Source organism: Sinohyriopsis cumingii, chromosome 4 (assembly GCF_028554795.1).
Source record: "Sinohyriopsis cumingii isolate HCF-2022 chromosome 4, ASM2855479v2, whole genome shotgun sequence".
Lineage (NCBI taxonomy): Eukaryota > Metazoa > Mollusca > Bivalvia > Unionida > Unionidae > Sinohyriopsis > Sinohyriopsis cumingii.
The window spans coordinates 113,039,300-113,064,137 of NC_142964.1; positions in this window are offsets into that span (position 1 = coordinate 113,039,300).

A 24,838-nucleotide genomic window follows, 5' to 3' on the forward strand; every position below is an offset into this window, starting at 1 on the left:
TTGTGTTCAAAGCTCTTTTTCATATGTCGCTTTATTAAATTGTATTGGTTGAATTACACATTGGTAGTTGACAATTTCATGTAGTATGTCGAGAGTTTTGATTTTATGTTTTGCATTACACAGCAGCAATTGACATTTCAATTTTATATGTCAATAATTTCAAATTCACTCTTAGAATCAAACTTGTTGTCTTGAAAGTTCCATTTCATATATGAAGATTTTTTTAGGGTTTTCTTCAGTTGAATTTACACAGCGATGGTTGAAAGTTCCATTTCCTATGTCGAGAAATTCCCATAAGTATGGGAGACATTGTTTCATGTTTACTCCCATATATAATTTTGTACCTTTTTATTTTATGTGATCTAGTCCATGATTGGGGAAATGACTGCCCCAGCACAAATCCCTGCCTAAACAAGGTCTGCAGTCCTTCTAATGAGAGGCCGCTTTCAGTTTAGTCTTTTGTGTGTGTGTGTGTGTGTGTGTGTGTGTGTGTGTGTGTGTGTGTTTTGTTGTTTGTTGTTTGTTTGTTTGTTTGTTAAGGTCAGTTTCTCCCGCACTGTAAATCACAGAGCAACACAACGTTATATGTAGCGCATCTAGGTTAGTACCACAAAATTCAACTTAAGTAGGTCACTGTAATCTTATTTATGTTCTTCAGTACTTCACTCAGTTTTTATTTTCGAGACTATGTTAGTGGGAAGCGAGACATAGCGGTCATTTTTTTATGTTGCGACTGCTGCATCTACGTTGTCAACAGTTAAGTTTTTGTAACAGTTTTTAATTTACATGAATTTCATAAACCCGTTTTTATATTCTCATTATACTTGTCATACATAAGTACGATCCTAGAACAATTCATTCTATAACATGCTCACTAGCCCCTTTTACCTCGGGTTCAAGTTCACAGAAAATGTTTATAATGATTTTGGCTACTTTTATTTTTTCATTTAGCTATTATTTACTAAACTCCTGAATAAATTATCATCATTCTTTGCATTCATCATTATAAAAGTACGACGATTCATTTGTGACATGCTTGTTCACCCCATGACCTTCGAGTCAAGGTCACAGTCTTTTTGTTTACAATACGGTTTTTGTTATAGTGCTTTCGTTTGTTTATATTTCCTAAATTCTTTCCTGGATTTGTTCATACATCCAATGAGTCATAACAATGCTGAGACAATTCATTTGTTGACATGTATGGTCAAATGCCATTTGACCTTCGGGTCATGATCACAATCATAGAAAACTTGCTTTGAGATTTTTGCTCGAGAAGTTTGCTTTCTTCATTTATTCTGCTCTTTTTATTTGCTTGTATTTCCCGGAGCGCTGAATGAATTTTCTTCATAATTAGGGTGAATCATTTTGAATCTAAGACTATTGTGCGACACGCACTCTCGCCTCTTTGATCTTTGCGTCACAGTCTATATTAGAAGATTTACCTTAAGGTTTGTGTTAATTTTTTTTCATTTGCGTATATTTCCGTTTAATGGATTTTGTTGCTACATTGGATAAATTATTATAAAAATAAGACAATACTGCAACTCCATCACTGGGCATTGGGGTCAAGGTCACAAATTTTACATCACTGCGTTGAGTGTGGTCTTAACATTCAGGCCTGTATTTAGTTCAGTTTATCAAAGATTATATGCATCGTAAGCATCCTTCTTGGTGCTGAGATGTGTCTTGGTGATGACAACACACTATTACCAAATATGATATTGTAATGATAGACTGTAGCAATGTCGTGACAACCAAATCAGTGCGCCAGAATTATACACAACAATCGCGTACAGAAGTGGGCCATGAACCGCACATCTTTGTCTTGTTCGATTTATAAGAGTATCGTCACCCCAGCCCACACCCCGCCTCCACCTCTCTGACCAAGCCGTTTAAGAATGGCGTCAGAGCAGGTTTTTCTTTGCCATCGTTTCCTGCATCAGCTTGCTTTTAACATTTTGCCAGAGTTTTCCCCAACAATTTGCCCGTTGTTCCCTAGTGGTTAGAGCGTCCGCCTCGGAAGCGGGAGGTCGTGGGTTCGAACGCTGGCCGATTCATACCAGGGACTTACAAAACTGGTACTAAAAGCTGCCCCGCTTTGGGCTCAGCATTAAGAGGTTAGTGTTAGGACTGGTCGGCCTGGTGTCAGGATAATGTGACTGGGTGGGACATCATGGTACGTGTCTGCGGCATGATGCCCCATTGCTAGATACCACTATAAACTGCCACATTGCAGACATCGTAGCGATATGACTGAAAAATAGTTAAAGCTACGTTAAAAAGCCTAATCACACACGCGCTCACTTTCATTTCTCACAATTGCTAAAGACAAAGCAATAAATAAAAAACAATGAGCGTGAAGCAGCCGGAACATTTCCTGTAGCACTCTTCTTTAAAGTTAAACGGTTAAATTATGCCAAGAAAACGAGTATAACGCACCTTACGTTCTCCCTAGCTCACCATACGATGTTTCTATCTCACCGTACGATCGCTCCAGCTCGCCTTCACCAGTTCACTCTAGGATCTCTCCCGCTCAATAATGATCTCTCCATATCATCCTACAATCGCTCTAGCTCATCCTATGATCTTTCCCAAACACATTACATTCTCTCCAGCTCATCCTAGTATTTCTCAATCTCACCCAGCTCGCCTTCTACAGCTGACCCTACGATCTCTGCAGTTCACACTACTATATCTCCAGCGCACCGTACGATTTTTCCAGCTCACCCTATATCCTGACGCTGCAAACTTCGAGACGAGGAGAAATGCAGAAGCAAGGAATGAGATCACCACCGAGAATGGTCACTCTTTTGAAGTATTAATTTATGCGATGCAGTTCGCAAGAAAAGACAAAAGTAGAAGCCTTAAAACTAAAGACAATTGTTTCTCATAAGTGTATGTAATTGTGTGAATCTTGTGAGATGTTATGGCAACACATAAATGAGCGAGCTATGCAGGGTCAATGTGAGACATAATCAGTTAAGTTGATGAATGTGTTAAGGAAACTTTTTAAGGCTAGGGCATGAGCTATAATTCGGTGATTTAATGTTCCTAGTTTGGACATGATTGATTTTTAATGAGAGTCAGTTTGATAACGGTCAGACAGACTGGCAAAGGCGAGGTGAATTCGGTTCTAGGTATAGGAAAATGCCGCGCGTTTAAATGATGCAGAGACAACTTTCGCCCTTGTTGTAATAATTGTTAAAAATGAAACTTTCCAGTACTCGGTTTATTATTAAGGTGTAAACTATGAGAAGTTACTCAAACCTCGATGAACATATATTAATAACGGCGGTTAGATCAATCTAATTCTGATTGACCAAGCTAAATAGGGGTAAGCTTGGATGCGAAATTGTGTGTTTTACAAATGCTGTACAGCGCAAAATTAGAGTTAAAGTTTTACATCAGGCGAAAGTCTGGACTACTAGGAAAATAGCGAGTAATTTTACTCCTTAAATAAATGTCCTAGGGACGTGTTTTGGAAGTCTTAAGAAAAGATTCTGTAATAGGGTAAAAAGACGATTCTAGAAGAAGGAAAAGAGACCAAGGTACCGTACTTTAAGTTTCATAGAACTATTCTTTGATATGACTCATATGATAATCATTTGTCTTGAATGTTATATGACTCATGTATTCTAATAATTTCATACATTATTTTCTTGAATTTGTCTTGAAATAATTATTCCATTTGATCGTTTATATGTTATATAAATCATATATGCTAGGAATCGATATTGTTATCGTCTGTAGGATGTAATGACAGTGGTTTCGTAATTAGCAAATATTGTAGTTAAGACACGAAGTGAATTTCATTAATTCAGGTGTACAATCTTTTAACCGAGAATCGCTTGTTTTAGCATTAGAGCGCATACGGGCCGACACTGAGTCCATATCATGATTAATAGCCTACACGGCAGGGAAAACATTACGTTCTTATATTGTTCAATGAGGTAGTATGTACTTAATACTCCATGGTATGCAAAGGTGTGACCTGAACATCGTATAAGCAGCTAGTGTCCATTTGACTTATGATGTTTCGATATCTGACGTAAGAGAGAGAGGCTGATTTTCTATCCTAGTAGTAAGGACCTACCAAACTATTTAGGTTGCATGTTTACATATTTTAAAAAGAAAATCGTTCTACAGAACAACGAAATGCAACGGTGACGTAGAATGGATCCATACTGCAGTTGAGACCCGTAGGTAGCTGAATGCCGGAAATAGATCAATGTAGGACGCATCGCATGAGGAGTCAGAGGGATAAATCAAAACCAACATACTACCGGTGTTGAATCTGGAGTGACCTGCAAACAGTCAGCAGTTTATGCAGTCATGCTGGCCAATGGACACTCTCACTTGATTTTATGATGTAATTTGTCATATCTGTATAAAGGGAATTTGTAATTGCATTTTCTAATAACTCTTTTTCAGCTTTTCTAATAGAAGTTTATCCTTATAGTGTCTTGTAAAATCTTAGTTTGTTTATCTATGTGAGGTTGCAAATTTCTGTCGATCTATGAAAAGCACATTACTTGTGGCCAGAGAACAATTAATTAGATTTATGGGACAGACGCTTGCTAAATCGCTATACTGCAATGATTTATAATGTCTGTGTCGGGAGAGCAAGTGATTTGTAATTAATCCTTCGTTTACGTAGCCGACAGACGACTAAAAAAAGGATGGTTAACTTCGATTTCATATCGGAACTCTCAGAATTGAAATTCTCCAGAACAGTTATTCGGGAAAGTAGAGGTCAGGTTGACCCCAATTCATGCGCCTTTTATAAAAGGTGGTAAATATATTTCATCCTGATTGGTTACGCTAAATAAGGAGCGTGCTTCCAAAACTAAATTTCCTAGTTGTAAATAGTCCCCCATCGAAAAATCTAATTAGTCTGCATTTTTCCTGAAAGAGTGAAAATATAAGGGACTCCGTTTGTAAATTTGAAAGAAATTCTCTCGTAAAACATTTATCAAAGGGTCCGGATATCTAGATAGTCAACGAACACAATTCTGGCGGTATAAGCGAACAAAGCTTGAAACACGAGGTACTTGTGTCATTTTTTATGTAGTTTGTTGATACCAATACTATGACTTGCATGAGTTTATTTGCTTATATTTGCGTGAATTTATTTGTTTAAATTCGCAGATCAATTTTCTTGATATGAGTATAACTGTGTTTGAGTTCATCTGAATTCGTACAATAATCTTCTTTATATAAGTTTGACGAATTGGTTGAAGTTGTCGTCTTGTTTTGTATAGGAATTTGGTATTCTAAGATTTCATGTGTTACTTTATTTGATACGAGTTATGAGAATCCGTTTGTATTCATCGATCTTAGATGATTTCACGTATGATAAAGATTTGAATGTGTGTATTCGCTGAAAATAGCGTAGTTAAGACATGTCATGAATTTCATTCATTAGTTTGTGTAATTGAGACGAGAATGAAACTGTTATGTCTCATGTGCTGTTAATGTGAGTCAGGATCGAATAGCCATTAGGAAGTACATTAATCTTATGAAACTAGGTTTGTTTATGGTCTACCATCTTTAGCTGACCAGATAGCTTTGATATCTGTCTGAATTCCTGATAGAACGATATCTGACCATAACGAGAGGTGAGTAATAATCGATTCCCAGTAGAATAACCGACAGAAAATTTAGATTGCTTCTCTGTTTATTTTAAAAGGGGAAATAGCTCTACTGACGTATACAGTGACGTATCCACGTACCTACTCATACATATATCTATGTATCAACATACTTACGTATCCACCTACCCACAGAAAGTTTGAGGGCCGAAAAGAGGCGAGACAGTAGGGAGGATGAAGAAGAAAAACAAAAAAACGGAAGGACCGAGAAGAACAACCACCGTGACGTTGGAGTGAACCGGAATCCACAGGTTATTTTTGTTGTTGTTGAGTTTAATTGTAATGGCGTGCGCACAATTGTGCATGTACCACTTTTTTCTGACTGCACCGCAGCCTGCTAGTTGTTCATGGGGAAGGGAATGGTGCCACCTCCCCCAGGCTTTTATGGGTTCAAGGAATCCTGATAGTTTGGCCTCAATATGTGGGTCCATAAAGGTCCCTTACAGTTAAATGGTTGTCTGTCATTAGTGGGAAGGAGAGCTCGGGAACGGTACTGGTTGCTTCACATCGCTGGTTTCTTGTTGCATTTTCCTGGTGTTTTTATATTTTTTATTTTTTAAAAATTTTATATATATATATATATATATATATATATATATATATATATATATATATATATATATATATATATATATATATATATATATATATATATATATATATATATATATATATATATATCCTTCAAAATGTTCTAAAAAGGGGGTGTTCTATGCTGTTTATAGAGGTTGTTAGTAGAAATCATGTATGAAGAGAGATTTTTAAGGTTATTATGGCATTACTAGTCGAGGTGTTTAGGGTGTGCTTCCTACGTTATGTTATTAATAAGTTTTTAGATATTGCCTCTTTAAGTTATTTATTTATTAATGTTTTTAGAGATTGAATGTTATTTATACTTTATTTAGCAAGAGACCGGAGTCCTAGCCGATTACTCGGTTCGTTAAGGACATCTGGGACATCCGATTTTGCGGTTTCCTTAGTTTTTGATAGGTGCTTCGTAAGTGAATTATTTATTAATATTGTTATAAAATTGAATGATATGTTATGGGTTTTTACGTGGTGGCTTCTAAATTTATTTAGCTAGTTACTGGGTCTTTTGGTTTTGTGGGGATAGTAATTATATTTTATTCCTAAGTCCTGCTGAGTCTATGAATTGATTTATATTTTTATATGCTGATTGTTTATTTTTATTAGAGTCCATAAGTAACTCTGGGTATGTGTGTGGTGATCCAATCTCTTTTTGGTTTTTGATAAATATTTTCCGAGCGGGTTGATATGTTGGGCATTTATTGAATACGTGGTGTAGATCTTCGGTGGTGTGGCAGTTAAAGCAGTTAATGGTTGCTGGTTTGTTTCCTGTAAACCCTCCAAAACTGCTTGCTAGTTTAGTTTTTCCAGTTATTATCGTGTTTATGGTTTTCTGTTCTAAATAGGTAGCCTTAGGTAGCTGTATGTTCCTATCTACGTTTTTTGGGGGGTTTCATGGTGCTTTTTACGTTTTGTGGAGGAGTTCAAAAATCTTGCCATTTTTGGTCTATATATGTTTGTACGAAGCTTAGTGCTTCTGTAGAGCTATTGTTAAGCTTGATAGAGTTTTGATCTCCTAGTTTGGTTTGTGCAATTTTGTCTGCTGTTTCGTCGCCAGAGATTCCAATGTGCGACGGTATCCACATGAGCTCGACTAATTGATGTGCTGTGGTGATATCGTCGATTAATTGGCATGCTCTGTCGAGGAATTGTTCCCTAGAGTGTGTATTGCGATTTTGGATCGATTTGATAACGCCATGGGAATCGCTTATAATGACTGCTTTAGGTATTTGGCTGTCTTTGATCCATTATAGTGATTCAAGTATAGCCCATAATTCAGTGGTGTAAATGGAGCAATAGTCAAGTAATCCGGATCCCGTTTGTATATTGAATTCAGGGATGACTATTGCTGCTGCTGTTCTTGGTGGGTTGTTTGTTTTTGATCCATCGGTATATATTTTAAAATAGTCCGGGTAGTTTTGGTTGATTTCGTTTACCAGTACAGGTTTTAGTAAGTTTTCTTGTCCTTCTTTATTGCCTAATTTGGTAGCTTCAATGTTAATCCTTGGTGGTTTTTGTAACCATGGTGATTTGTTCTGGTCTGTATTGTTTGTTACCTGTTTTTTTTAGTAGAGGTATGTTTTCTCTTTGTTCAAGGATTACTTTGCCATTTGGTGTAGTGGGTATGATTTTGGGTTTGAAGACAACTTTACACTTGTTTATAGCTATTTTGGTGGGATGGTTGTCTGGGTGGGTATCTAATCGAATGGAGTATCGGAGGAGCAGTTCTTACCTACGTAATTTTAAGGGTAGTTCTCCTGTTAGTGTTTGTAGTTCTTCTAATGATGCTGAGGGGAGTGTTCCTGTGCATAATAGTAATGCTTTGCTTTGGATAGTGTCAAGTTCTTGTAGTACAGGTTGCTTAGCCGAGTTATATGCTTGGCAACCGTAACCCAGTTTTGATCTAATTAGGGTTTTATATATCGTGAGGAGGGTTTCCTGGTTGGATCCCCAGTCAGTCCCTGTGATGTTCCTGAGTAAATTGAGATCTTTGTTACAATTCTAGGTGAGTTGTTCAATGTGCTGTTTCCATGTGAGGTGGTTGTCAAAGAACATTCCTAGGAATTTTACTACTGTTACGTATTTGATTAATTGATTTTGTATATAGAAGTTTGGATAGACTAGGTTGTTATTTAGTTTGGGGGTGAATATAATTGCCACAGTTTTTTCATTAGATATTTTGAAATCCCATTTGTCCGCCCATCTCCCTATGTTGTATAGGCTCTGCTGGATTTCTTTAACTACTATTTTATTGGCAGGATTTCCATTCCTCCATATGCCACTATCATCTGCAAATTGTGACAAGTTTATTTTTGTGGAGGCTGCATTGAGGTCAAAGTCGTTTACCATTAGGTTAAATAGTAGGGGACTTATTACACTGCCTTGCGGTGTTCCATTTTCAAGTGAAAATTCTTCCGAATGGGTTTGCCTATTCTTGTGGTAATTTTCCGGCCCGTGAGGAAATCGCCGAATCCAGTTAACAATCGTCCAGTTATTCAAAATTGGTTTAATTTGGCCATTAGTCCACTGGTCCATACTAGGTCGAACGCTTTTTCTAGGTCTAGAAAAACCGCTATGAGGTTGCGATCGGTTTTCCTATGTGCGTTAAAAGCGAGTTTGATGTCTGTTTCCAATCTGAGAAGTTGGTCAGTGGTGGACCGTTTGTTCCGAAAGCCACATTGATTTATGGAGAGTAGGTTATTGGTTTCTAGGTGGTGTTTTAACCTATTTGCAATTATTGTCTCCATTATTGTGCAAATATTGTTTGTAAGGGAGATGGGTCGATCCCATACCCTATTAAAGAGTTTGATAATGGATATTGTTATATTGATAGGTAGTTTTTAATATAGATATTGTAACCTAACTGATCCTTACCAGGGGATGTTTCGATTTTGGATCGTAGGGCTATCTCCCATTCATGTACTGTGATGTCGATATTTAGGTGAGATTCTTTTGTTCCTTGGTCTTGATCTTCATTCGATATATAGTCAGAATAACTATTATAATAAAAATGATAATTATCTTCTTTCTCAGTGTATTCTACTTCCATGTGCTGAATGCTAGTTGGATTCAGATTAAGAAAGATTTTCATGTGAAATACATCTTTTACCTTTGTTATTTTACATGTTTTGTAAGATCTTGTATGCGCTAATTTTATGCTATGAAGTCAGACTTGTAAATCTAATCCCTTCTGAATTATCGTATTTAACGTTTTTAATTAATGTTTTTGGTGTTTCAGTGTTACAGGCCCGGATTGGCAAAAAATACAGAACATGATATCCAATATTCGTTTCAAAAAGATGGACTTTTGATCTCAAACAACCGCATAATTTCATGAAATAATCAACAATTTCATTTGTATACATTCTTTCATCAGTCTGTGTAAAGGCTCCTAATTTATCCTCGTAATTTATGTGCTCAATTCTACATTTGAAAAACGAATCAATATCAAAGATGGGATATATTAATCTAAATTCCTGTATAACCTCAGTAACTGAATATTCATCATTAAAATCATTAACAACTCGTTCAAAATCATTATTAGACGAAAATACATAAAATTAATTGAAATGCTGGACTATTAATACTTGAAGAACATATTCATGCATAAATTCCCTTCTCAGCGCCTTTATTGCCTCGGCTTTACTTTTAACATAAACATATTTTTTTTAGCGAGGATACATTCATCAAGGAATAATAATCTCTGAGAATAAAATAATTATTTTTAGCAATATCTAATAATTCTTCCTCAGTATTTTCTTCAAACAAAGGAGTAGAATAACTAAAATCAGGACCATTTTAAAAACAAATACAAAACTCTTCCTTTTCACTGATATTAATCTTCTTATAGATTTTATAAGTGTCGATAATTTCTGTGTTATCATTTGCATGAAATGGACAATCCGCTGGGATTATCTCGCAGATAACACTACATTCATGAATATTCGATTTCATTCTATATATCTTATAAAACCAGATTTTATTTTTAATTCAAAATTTAGACAATTGTTTGGTTATAGGATATAGTAATGCCTTTTCAAATCGATATGAACAATTGTAAGTGGCTTCCAGAAGGATCTATTGATCTTTGTTATTGCAGATGTCACGGTGAATACTGCGGATTTCATAATCAATATATTAAGAAAGGTTCTACCGGACCTAAACAATGTTTAAGCTGTAAAAGAGCTTTAAGAGGTGATATAGAAATTTGTATAAGATGTTGCGGAAATAAATACCGATCGATGCTAATTTATTATAAGAAACGAAACACAAAACATTTCGTATCAAAAGAAAAACCCCCAACAGCCGAAGAAGTTTTATCAAAACAGAAGAAGATAAAAAAATCACAGAGAAAGAATCACTGTGACTGGGGAAAGTGCACATAAATTATAATTATATAGTAACTGGTGCACTTTCCCCACTCGCAAAACACATATAGCATGATTATCATCAACGAAGTCTCAGATTGATAAAATAACTGTTATATGGCTCAAATGAGACAATTATTCGATAAGATGAAATTATTTATTTTTCATATATCGCTCGTTTGTATCTATAAGGCAGTTTAACCGTTGTCTTTTTTCATGAAGAAGGCTTTCTATTGCGTGTTTAAATATATCCGTAAAAGGATTAGACATCCAATCCTCCAATCGTTCATCATCTATCCGAAAAATCATCCAAAATGATTCATCAGGTGTTTGGAAAAAAGGTTTATCAATTACATTTATCGAAACGCCAAGATGAGCAGCTGTCAATTGTTTCGACTCGAATTCTACAATTTGTTTTTTCGTTAGATTTAAACATACCATCTTCATAATATTATCAGGAAAATCACCGTATGGTGTCTCTCTAATTTTCCCTGATGAATATTTTGGTGAAAGTATCTTGTAATTTGTTTTTAAACATTGTCCTGCATCATGTGAAAATATTTCTACTTTTCGTGATAAATATGTTCTGTCAAAACCAAATGTCCTTTTTATTGTTATTTCTTTATTCAATTTTGATAAAATTATTTTTTTCTATTATTGATTTCTCAGCGACACGAAAGCAAGAGCCAGTAAAACATATTTCAGCATTACCGGATTCCATCAGAATGATACTAATATGTCCATCTGGGTCCGGTGAAACGCAATTATTACTTAATCTGATAATGAGATGTCTCAAGTGGGACAAATTATATTTAATTGCAACGTCAGTTGATGATCAGAGATGCTACGATTTACTTAAAGATTTTATTAAAAATGCAAAATTGTTAAATGAAGATGGTGACGACATTATTAATTTTATAACTGATATTGATGAAGTACCGTCCGTAGATGAATTAGATGGATTTATTAATAATCTCGTAGTATACGACGACGTAATGCTGGACAAACAAACAAATCCAGCTCGGATTTTTTCTAGTGGTAGGCATAAAAATACTGATATGATTTATGTTACTCAGAGATATAGACAAAAATACCTAAAGTGATCAGAGATAACTAATATTTTAGTTGTGTTTATTGGAGTTGATACACATACTCTGCGAAATATTCATCAAACTTGGTGTAGTGGAGATATGGACATGAATAGGTTCAAAAATTTCTTTTCAAAAGCACAATCTACTCCACACGGATTTATAACAATAAATTCACACGATCTCAAGATATCGTGTAGGTCTTGATAAAATCTTTGGTTGAAATAATAATGATTTAATTATAGCAGCAGAGAGGGTGCGATCTCAATGAAACGTCCGGTGGGTAAACGAAAACACACATACCAATTTAGAAAAAACACTAACGACAAAGACAAAGTAACACAAAAAACTAACCCAATCAGAGAAACTCTCGGTAAAGTTAGAGGCTTTGGTTTGGCGTTATTACGCTTATATTTTTATTGTTTCGTATGAGGTCTTAGTTTTCAAAATGACGTTTCAGCAAAAAGCCTGTTCACCCTCTTTGCTGTTGTAGCTGCTCGTATAATCTGTATAAAACAAACCTGACACTGATAAAGAATCTTTTAAACATCGATAAATTCAGCGAACTACTTTTGGCTCCAGGTTTCCAGGTAATTTTCTGTGAAACCTTATCTATACCAAACGTTTACACTATCTTATTGACAATAACAAGCCACACCCACCCACCTTTGTGATTTCAGACCAAAATGCTCAATCCCCTAACTGAAATCCCCTAACAGAAGTTAGCCTAAAGCAATGTAATTGCCGTCATTCCTGCATTTTAACACTCACCTCTTTTGTCTAGAAAGCATACGACAGGCTTTGCGATCTGATCTTGGGATTTTATTTTACTTCCACAATGTTTCACCAGCTGTTACTAAAGGTCAGGGCCATATGTCGAGCAAGTGACCTCACCAAAAATGGACACAATTTTGCTTTTGAAAGATCGGAATGGGTAGAAAGCAAGAAGAATGAATGCTGTAACAGAATTTGCCAGACGCAAGCGTAATGTTACCAAGAAAAGGAGTATAATTATTTCACAGCATCAATCAATATATGTTCTGAGACATTTTTCGAAGATTGCTTAATTTTTTTTTATTACATTGGAAGAAAAGATGCATAATTCTGGTCGGAGATAGCACGGTTTTTGAGAAAGTAGGTTGGACACAATTTACAAATTAAATAACAAAAGTAAGCAAATATATTTTTGGCATAGATTCAAATATTGCTCAACAGCGCTCGAAGTGTTCCAAAACTTAATATAGGTTTGATTTCGGGTCATAGCATATAACATAAATCTTATTTTATTGTCAACTGAATGGAGATCATAGGTCTTACCATTTGGAATAAATCTGGAATCTTCGACATAACTCATCTCAGACGGAATACTTCCCCATTATTAAATTCCCCCGTAATGTTGCTTGCAAATGATTCTCAAGATTTAGTCCCGGTCTTTGGCAATCGATAGCTGGGCAGTCTTAGTTCATTAATGGCTACATATATCATCATTTTTGGTCCTCCCGTAATTTAATTGTAGTTGTTTACGGAAGATTCCGGGCTCAGAATGTTAGATCCTACTCGACGACTCAACTCAGCTGAAAATGTTATGTACATGACATATTTTATAAGACAGTTGTACGTTCCATTACCGACATATAATAGAAGAGTCATGTAAAATTTTATAATAACTTCGCTATTTTGGATAAAGTTAGGCTATTTTGCATAAAATTAGGCTATTTTGCATAAAGTTAGGGGAACGTGTCTAAAATAATCTTTTGCTACATACCCAAGCTGTTCAGACGGCCGCTGTATGATTTGATGTCACGATTCTATATGGCGACCTTTTCTCCTAACACGTACTTCTGACTCAAATTGAAGCGAGAAGATTGAGAATAGAGCTGTATTGGTCTTTAAATGTCGTATTTCACGGGTTCCTCGAACATGCTTAGCCAGTTCTTTTAAATCAACGATTTTCGTGTAAAACTTAGAGACATTTGATTAGCACTATTTAGTTTAATTTGAAAGTCACGCCAAAACTGGTACCAAGTTATAACGATATAAATTTATATATGTTATATATTGAAAACAGCATATGTGTCAGACAAAGGCTACCAAAGAAAGTAAACAATGTTTCGCACGAGATTCGTACATTACACCAATTAACACGTGAGATATCTATTGTGACCACTAATAAGCAGTTCTTGATTGTCGATGAGGTAATTTAGTCATGATCGTTGAAATTACCTTATTTTGAGCGATATTCTGTTTTAAAGTTTTTACTGACATGACAGTTTAGATTAAATATTTTTAACGTCAACTTAAATCAAATAGACCTGCATCGGAATAGAATATTTTATGACGAGATAAGAAGTGAATGAATAAAGGAAGGAATAATGAGTGAAAATGGAAACGCTAAAGAAAGAATGGGCAAATTAGATAATTACACGAATAATTGATAATAGCTAATGCAAGAATGCCTGCATAAATATTCAACGCAAGATTTATTAACTGATTGGTAATTAACATCACTTCAGTATAAAAAGGGCTTGATTGAGCAGAAGTTTTAGTGAGGAAAATGGGTGTGGAGCATATTTTCTGTTAACCAGCTTACGGCAAGCGGTTCCTTCCAGTGAGAAACGACTGTATCATGACCTGAGTATGGAAGTGTCAAATCGAGCTCGCAATCAAGAATCACCATGTCTTGCAGAACAGCAGAGTTAAAAAGACGAAAACAAAAAACAGGAAAACGAACAAAGCACATATAATTCACTCAAGAAACGGTTTTCACAAGAAGACATCTCTGATACTGATTCATTGTATTTGTCGGCTTCTGGAGGTTTTAATACAGCCTTAAAATCGCAGACAAATGTCTTCTGTCCTCTTTCTCCGCCTAGTAAAAACTGCATGATAGAATAGAAGCTAAGATAACGTCCATGAATTCGCTTAGACATCTCATACGTAAATCACCCTGCCAAACGACATTTGGTGATGTTGTTACATTTATTATCATCAAAGACCATGAGAAGGAACTATTTTCATGAAAAACCCATTTGATGCCAAAACTCTTTGTTATTACATTCGGATATGTTAGTACAAGGAGACAATGCCACGAGCGACCATGTTGAAATTTGACGTAATACCAAATATAAAAGCTCTGTCAAATACAGGATGTAGCAAAATGTACTTAGAACACCCTGGCTTAATTTCGTGTCAAATGGCCTTCAGGTCTGAAATGTTGTACTATTCAGGAAATTGATCAGATTGTTGCTACGATTGGTTGAAATGTTTGAAACAGAGCCATGAACAAGAAAATCAGCTGAGTAAAATAGTTACTATTTCTTGGTCATTTGGTGCAATACATCTTATGAGAAACATGGCTTAGAGTAAAATTCCTAGAAAAAACATAACGAACACGATTCATTCGCGGAACCTTTTTGTATCTGCTCTAGCCATACGCATTGAACGACGAAAACGGTGTAGTATACCATCACCACTACTTAATTTATTGTCTTGTCTGATATGCTCTTTTTTAAAACACTTCGAGCAATTCTTTCAATTTCCAGAGATTCAATGCTAATGCAGAAAAACACGAAGTGATCCAAGTGACGTAAGATCAGAGCCGACCCGGGGTGGGGGGTGGGGGGTGGGGGGGGGAGAACCTGGAATATAATTATAAAAATAAACATTCTGTTTGAACAAGAACTATGACAGGCCCGGATGTTTCTTACCCCAGGGCCCGTGATCGCTCTCTACGGCCCTGCGTACTATTGTTGATGGAAGATGCATGATTGGAAGAAAACATTAATAAAAAAAAACCGATAATGTCCAACTGCAGACAAACACTGTTTACGCCAGCTCTAACCTGTGTCATTTATCCGTATGACCATATGCTCTACCACAACCGTACAAAAAATATGCTTCCCTCAGCTTCGACTATAATGATATTAAGATAGTTTTTATTTCCATTCTCTTTACCAGCATGCTAGTCTAATATAAGTATCTCAAACGGTGGATTCAAATAATGTTTTCATGCTTATGTCCTAAACTTATTACCGAATTAAGATCCTAATACCATTGCCTGATGAGGTAAATACACCTTTGATTTAGATTATCTTTAATGTTAGGTTATATTCACCAAAATGTACAGTTTTGTATAATTAAAAACGAAGGCAAAACAGTAAATGTTATGGTCCTCTAGACTGTAACTTTATTTACAAAATGATTGCATATTTTTGCTGATAATGAATGTTATCTTTCTAAACAAATAATTTCTTTCCTGTCTTAACCCATTCCACGAGACAATTCCCAGAGATATATGTAAACAATTGTACGATGATGAAACTGGCATTTTCTCTTACATAAAAAGACCATAATCCTGCAAGAAATCCAGCACTTGCGGACTGACTCATTATTGCATTGCTGTTTAAGTAGATTGGGGAAAAAAGCATAACAGTTGGGGTTGGGGGTGGAGACAAGACGAGCACAGGAGTTCGATTTACGAACAGGTAATTCATTTTAGTGTCATATTACTTTAATCAGAATGAGCAATTTAGAGAAAGTCATTATGTATGAGGTAATTAGATTCAAAAAGGTAATCAAGGATTCCATTCAAATTAAAATCATTACTAGCTGACACAACCAGGCAGGACTTAAATGTACAAACAATGTGGAGTTCCGAATGGAATTTGTTTATACATAGCTGAGGCAACTGCTCTTAAATTAAATAAAAGAATAGAAGTTCGTATGAACTTAGTCACTGAAGATATTTTATTATTATATCTTTCCTACTGATGGAATATCTGAGAAACATTACAGTATTTATTCATCATTAATATTTTTATATGGTTATCTCAGAGAAACATAATAGATTTTGAGCTATATTTCAAAAGAACTCACTTATTCTACTGGTTTCTAAGGTAAATGTACTTTTGGTTTCAATTATCCCTCAGCAGTTGAAGAATCACAGACAGAAGCATAGGCGCTTTTGTGTAGCTAATTCTAGGTCTTTTTGCTTTGTAGATGAATCATGGAACCTGCTGAAATATTACAAAACCCTGAAGCTGAAAAAAATATAATAACCAGGCAGGAACTCTAAAGACATACAAAAATAGAACTTGATTCTGAGGAGGAGATAACCATAAGTGCGACTTGGGCGAAATGGTTGATACGACCAATTTTGTTAATAATTCTTAATTTTTAAGGTTTCCTTATCTCAGACTATCTCATATCCTATTTTGGCATTGACTCCCATGCCATTGAAATGCTTATTAATCAACATATTCAGCATAACGAAAGTCAAAATGTACAGAATTATTGGAAAAGTACAGAGTTGTTGAAAATGTATAGAGTTGTTGGAACAGTACAAAAATATTGAAAATATATAGAGTTGTTTGAAAAGTACAGAGTTGTTGAAAATTTATAGTTCTTGGAACAGTACAAAAATATTGAAAATATATAGAGTTGGTTGAAAAGTACAGAGTTGTTGAAAATGTAAAGAGTTGTTGGAAAAGTATAGAGTTGTTAAAAATGTATAGAGTTGTTGAAAATGTAAATAGATGCATAGAGTTGTTGAAAATGCACAGAGTTGTTTCCATGCACTCAGCGACGGATAAACAAGGAATGGATTACTCAACGTCATATGCCAAGTCAGGCAAAACTTGGAATCGTTTGCATTTTTTGCTAGCTTTGAATCATATTTCAAAAATCTTTAACTGTATTTCATGCAAAATCTCAGTAATCGAAAAACAAAAAGAATTATCACACTATTGTCGCTTGCTTCGTTTCTTGAAACTATATATGTCACTTTCCAAGACTGTATGTATGTATGTGTGTAGGTAGGTAGGTAGGTAGGTAGTATAGTAGACAGTTAGGTAGGTAGGTAGGTATCCACTCTCATAATGAATCAGATCAATTGTTACTTATGGGTCAGTACCCAAGAATGTAGTCTCTATCATATATTTAGAGTAGCTTTCCTCTCTCTTTTAGTGGTTATCCTTGGCTATGACTTACAAAATATAGGTAATGATTAAAGAAAAGGAGGATTAAAGTGCAACTCAGGCATTGATGCTGTACAATACGTGAAATATGTAACTAATGGAATGATGCTTTGTCAACATTTCTGCCTCACCTAAAAATGCTGGATCATCCACTTTGACAGGAACTTCTCTGTAGATTTGTATTGGAATATACTTTTGATTAAAATGTATTTTATAAGGATTTGTATAGAATATATCGAAATATAATGTACTCGACCCCTGTTAGTAAGTCCTACACGGGAGCGGGGTGGGCTGGTTTGTGGCTGGTATATAGTGGGTACATGGTCATTTTATCTCTCACGAAGAAATCACTAAAGAAGGTTCAGACACCGCGCATATTTGATCAAAAGTTAAAAATTGCATACTTTGATAATTTTATAAATAAATAATTATAATTTAGAAAAATATTAAAATGATGTACATTTTTGGAACTTTGAAATTTTGACAACTCTGCATCATTTAAATCATATCAGTATAAATTAAACTGCCATTTTTTGTATTTCAAGTAGCATCGTTTCTTCTGTTCCTATTATTACTTTTCTAGGTCACAGCCTCCATCCCCCATGTCGTTTGCCTACAAGCCGTACATGATGTGCAGCCTATGGACTATTTGCATTAATAATCCATGAAAGTGAAGTAGCTCAGGCAAGAGTCATACAGTGACGCAGTGCTGTAAATGGCAGAAAAAGCCTATGAGATACTACTACGGCGGAAGTTTTGCTCCACTTTTATTGTCTGTAAATCAGCAACTTTATCTGTTTCCAGAGCTGTCGTTGATTTTTCATTTCCGTCAACACAGCCGCGAACTCGGACACGCTAACTGTTTTATCCTCGATAGCCGCTGAATACAGTTTTCTAATCGTGTTGAGACTAGTTTGTGCCTCTACAATTAGTTTTCTGAATAGACACGTATTCGTGAACATAATCGTAGCGAATTCAATTTTCTAGCATCACCAGAGAAAAAGGTAAGTTTTGATATATCCCCGACAATAATTCAAATTGGTGTACCTAAGATGCAGTGGTGGTTGCGATTCCAGTCTCATCAATACCAACAGTTGTTGCCTCAGCAAGCCACCAATAGCATCTACAACCAAACAATTCACGATCAACGCCGTTCTCTTGGTGATTTCATCTCGCAGTTGCTGCTTCGCTTCGATAATTTTTTTCACATCGGTAGACTCGAGTGTCCATAATAGTTCTTCTGTTAATACTATAATCGCGTACTACAAGTGCACGACTGGCAGACCCTGTCCAGACTCATTATGCCCTGGTGCAAGACGTATGCGCCCTTCTAACCAATTACCCTTTTCTACTGGCACAAGTGTAATAAAATCATAGAAAATGTCTTCTTGTGGAATATTTAAATTTCCGGTGATCATGCTTTTAGGGGTTCATTTTTAAAAATACATCGATTACGCCTATACCGTTTGCATAATGATCGTCTTTGCCCAATAACGGTTACCAGAACAAGTTGAATAACAGTCGGGATCTTTTTTGTCTTACTTTGTCAATGAAGATATAAAATATTCATTGGTGCACGTAGCTGGGATGGATACAGTGGTAAATACCACTAAACAAACAGTCTCGGAGTGTTTTGACACCTGGTGGCGTAGTCAACATTTGGACGTTTGCATGTGCTTTGATTTCAAGCTGACCTCTAGTTGGAACTGGCACATCAGGGCGATCCCAGCGGTCGATTTTTATTTTGATGCTTATCAAGATTATATTTTAGTGTATATGAGAGTGTGGTAAAACCACTCTGACACATATATTCGTTCAGTGGAACAAAATCACCAGCAAGGTTAGCATCTGCTGTCATTTGGTCTAATACCCCGTGGCCATATTCGCAACTTCATCGCGGTCATAATCTAATCTTAAACACAAACATCAATGACAGTTAAGTATCCTTCTGTATAAACGTGAAATGCATCAAACTGGATTTCTTCTTTAGCTATCAGCGATATTGCTGTGGTATTACAAAAGATTTTGGAAAACAGTTGTCGTGATCGTTACGGATTATTAATCGCATTACTCGCTGCCTACTTACAATTGATGTTAATTAACTCCATTCACTATACTAACCGGATACGATAAATATATACCTATACCTTACAGACTCGCGCCCCTTTAAGCTATTAGATTGAGCTTTATCAAAACCATTTACGTTTTAAAAAATAATTCGACTATTTGTTATTTCATATCCAGTTGTTTCCACTACATTGCTGGTCACGAGTTTTTGGTATGCTGTAAATTAACTTACTTAACCTCCTGGCGTGGGCACGTTAGCGATTTTCTCATCCACGTATTGTTTTGTTGTAATATTAATGTCACCAGCATATTCTTTGATATAAACTATCATCACAATACAGTCTATGATTCCACCATTTTCAGTGATTTCAGCCATGTGCAACAGCGCCTTTAAACTTTGTTATGATATCTTGAATGTAAACATCAGACGTTTGCAGTTTACCAGTTTGATCTAGAAAAATCACAAACTCACCTTGGTAAACATCTACAACAACATTACTAACAAACTCAGTCAAATCCGCTTCGATGGCAAACCTGCTTAGATCCACATCAGCACCGTGTCGTCGAGCTGATATGCGTCCATAAATGTTAATAGACATATATAATATTAAACATACTTTAATGTGAAATCAATAAGTGTGTGCGGTGTAGGTGAATGCTCAAGTGCACGCAATGCTTCATCAACAAGATGACCGTATATTGGTCAATTGAAATGACCTTTTACTGGTATAGTCGAATAAAACAGTGGTTGTCGTCCAGGTCCATCATGAACGTTAGTGCACTTCATTAAATAATTAACAACTTCAACGGGTAGCGCAAGTCCAAACGATTCAAAATGCAAACAATGTCGAGGTGTCACCACATGTGCAACTGAATGAGTGCCAGGTCAGGTTGCCATATCCAGGCTGACAATGCCGGTTTCAAGTGTACGTGGTGCCATAGATGTGAGTTCACTTCGCATGATGACACTTCAAATTGCTTGATTGATTTTGGCATCTCGAGTAAATCAACACTGGTCTGCGTGTTGTACCGAGTAATCGAAGACCTCTTCTCGATGATATTCGACGACTCGTTCCTGTTAATTGAAGACCTTTTCTTTTTATAGACCTACAATGTCCTCGATACGTTATGCGACCATCCACCGCCTTTTTCCCGCGCCATTCCTGATTCTGTCCCGACAACTCCTAACGTCGGAGCCTTTTCAGCTGCTGAAACCGCTGATGCCAACAACGCTGGAATCAATGCAAGGAACGAAAACATTACACCGGTCTTTGACAATTGTGTCACCTCTGACTTGGATACTTTTAATGTCACTGAGGTGTTATTGTGTTTGGCCGCATTAAACTGAGCGAGTTGTGTATGGGTCAAGCACATGCGGCATTTCCAGTTACTGTTGCAGAGAAGGTTTTCGTGTGACCCCACGATTGGTTTTTATCGCGTTTTTGTATATTTCCAAGCTGATTGTCTCTAAGGCCGACCTTCACTTCATGATATAATATTATTATTTAACAACATAACACGTTCATTTATGTATTTACCATAGGTGCCTGAAAGACCCCCATTCGGCCACCAACAACAGTGTCTTTTCAGAAAATATCACATGCGTGTGGCAGAAAAACTTAAATCGTTGTATCGTTTGAATACATATTTATCAAAGAGGCTTAAAAGATGTTATATATGTTTTCAGAGACAATAACAACACACTATTCACTTAAACAACTAAGGAATGAACAATTTTTCATTAAGTCGAGTAAATCACCTACTACATCTGATAAGAGCGAGGATTGTTATTCGAATGGTAAATACTCTACAAATTATATACACGAGCATAAGCTTACACACTCAGCTCCGTCATTACAATTGAATCTAAGGAGTAATTGGTTCGCACTGGACAGTAGTCGTTAAGAACAGTTCCTGGTTGGCGCAAAGGTATTACCGAACATGACATTTTTTGCGTGCATCACCTACATCTGGGACCGGATATCATATCGCGCCCGTTAGTGAAAATTACCACAACGCGCATATCAGTTTAATATATGATGCTGTCAGTGGTAGTTATGAAAGGAGGTCTGAAACGACAGGCTTATTTGTTCAGGTTTATACACTGTTTGGGTTTTCACCAACTGAGGAACCATGTGATTAGATATTAATTACGCTCGCATCACCTCTTTATCTTCCATGTCATAATAATCGTTGACATATATTCTTTTTTTAAATTGTGGACCAAGATGGGCACGTTGTAGATCTGCACTGTAGAGCAATGGTGATACACCTGTACATTAGAGATCGACTTGATAATGGCAGTCGTACGTGGACATGTGAAGCCCTTGCGTGCTATAAACGCGAGAAAACCCATTCACGCTACATATTTTGGAACTGGCCTTGGTGACGTTGTTTAATTACAACGATTTGTGATTGAAACACCATCAAAGGAGGTTACGCTACCACCAATAGAAACAATGCCGGCTGCGGAAGGCAAAATCATTCATGAAGCAGCTCAACAACGACAGTGTGATTTGCTGATTGCAAATCTCTGCGTCACTGTATAACTCTTGCTTGGGACACTTCATTTTCATGGATTATTAATGCTAATAATCCACGGATTGCACATCATGTGTGGGTTATGAGTAAAATTCATGGGGGATAGAGACTGTGACCTAGAAAAGTAATAATACGAGCAAGAAAAAAAAAAGGCACAACCGCCATAATGACACTACTTTTCTATTTACTTTGACAGCATTGTCTCCAATTTTTCATCACTTAAATCTCAGATTATGGCTTTTATTTAAAACACATGAAGACATCATTCTAGTTGATATTGTATTAGCAGGTGATTTGCACTTTTCATTATGGGTCCAAGCGGTTAATTTGAGTGCTTATGATGATGTGATATATCATTAAAACACACCTGCTTACAACAGTTATTTATAGAGACAGATCCAGGGTATACGCTTATATAGGTTACAACAGTTGTTTATTGAGATGGATCCAGGCTATATGCTTATATAGGTTGTAACAGTTGTTTATATAGATAGATCCAGGGTATATGCTTATATAAGTTACAACAGTTGTTTATAGAGATTGATCCAGGGTATATGCTAATATAGGTTGTAACACTTGTTTATATAGATAGATCCAGGGTATATGCTTATATAGTTTGTAACAGTTGTTTATATAGATAGATCCAGGGTATATGCTTATATAGGTTACAACATTTTCTTATACAGATATATCCAAGGTATATGCTTATATAAGTTACAATAGTTGTTTATAGAGATAGATCCAGAGTATATGCTTATATAGGTGACAACAGTTGCTTATAAAGATAGATCCAAGGTATATGCTTATATAAGTTATAACAGTTGTTTATAGAGATAGATCTAGGGTATATGCTTATATATTAAAAGTCTGGAATACAGTATTTGTGATTGCTTTTTTAGTGTGTATACCGAATGCTAATTTGAGCTATCATGTTTCATTGCGACTTGGACCCAATGTTATCATCTGTACATCTCCAAAATACTACTTGTCTTAATTTCATTCATTGCTCATCTTTGCTGTTAAAATTTGGAATTTTCGTATTTTGAACTTGTATGAAAATGCAATTTATATGTATAAATAAATATTTAGAATTTAAATTCTTATTAAAAATTAACGTAAAATTAAATTTATCAATTTGTTTTCCATTTAAAACAGATTTTCTGATATAAAATATGATGTACAACATAAACGTTGTCACTGTTTTAAACATGTTAATCGGTAAGGAACATACAGAAAACTGGTCCAGGGCACCTTGCTAACCACTAGCCCAGTGAATTTCTGACAGTTGTTAAACTCTTAGTTCAGCATGGAAATTAATCAAATTTGGTGACTTGACTTAAACTGAGCTATTTATGGCATGGGCATATAAGAATTGACTAAATCTGTCCACGAAAGATGTTGGCCTGAGTGGACTAAGATCACAAATCATTAATTCCGAATGTAATCTCTGTTTTAGGAAATTTTTCCTCTTTTTTGTGCTTATCATTGGCTTAGATTTAGGCATTTAGACATTCTTGGCACAAAATTGAAGGAAATTGTTTATAATTTAAATGTGAGTAGTTTCGTGTGGTTCTCTAAGTGTATTTTGGATAGAAATTACTACAATGAGTACTCTGACACTGATGTTATATGGGAAGTGGAATCTGTTGCAATGTTTACAGTTCAACCTCTCCGAAAAAGTACTGGAAAACCTATGATAAGAACTTTACTGTAAGTTAGCCTAAGATGTTTTTTTTTTGTTTTTACCAAAATATGATTTTTGGGGATATGGATCCACACAATGGAAAAAAGCATTGCAGAAAAGCAATTGCAGAGAATATTTAGAAAAATAAATGAGTACTTGGTCCTGTTATGTACCGATTTTTCTAAAACCATGTGCTGGAGTAGCGATTATGAATGCATAGTTAATTGGTTTCCTTGACTAGTCGAATAGAAAACGAATGCTTAAACCTGTATGTGTTACAATAACAACGTGGACTATTTTAGACTTTGAACGTCAGCGTTGAATGAAAACCACATGAACAATTTACGCTTCATCTAAGTCTAACTTTTCCATGTGTGCTGCTGGAGGCTTTACACAAAAGACGGTTTCAAAATATTGTTCTCTGTTTTGGAATTTTGCCAGCGTTATTTGCGAAGACGTGGAAATCATTTAGATTGCTATATGCTTGAAGTGTAGACGTTTATACTGATGTTTTTTTGATCAAGTGAAAGAAAGTTTCATAATTAACTTGGTGGTATACAAAATATTGAGCATTACATTTATTTTGTAAGTGTCGTATTCAGTGCCGGATTAAGGCCTTCAGGAGCCCAAAGCACTGAAAATAGTATGGTGTCGCCCCCCCCCCCCTTACAAAATGTGAAAATGAAGAAAAAAATATTTAAAGCTGAAAAGGTGCGAAAATACCAGTTTTGCCATTATTCCAAATCAAAATATTAGTCCATGCGGATCAAAATGGTCATATATAATTCATTCAGTTTTATCGTCAAGTATTAATTTGAAGTTTTCTGGTGCTCCTGTAAGCTGGTGCCCTAAGCACGTGCTTAGTGTGCTTAATGGG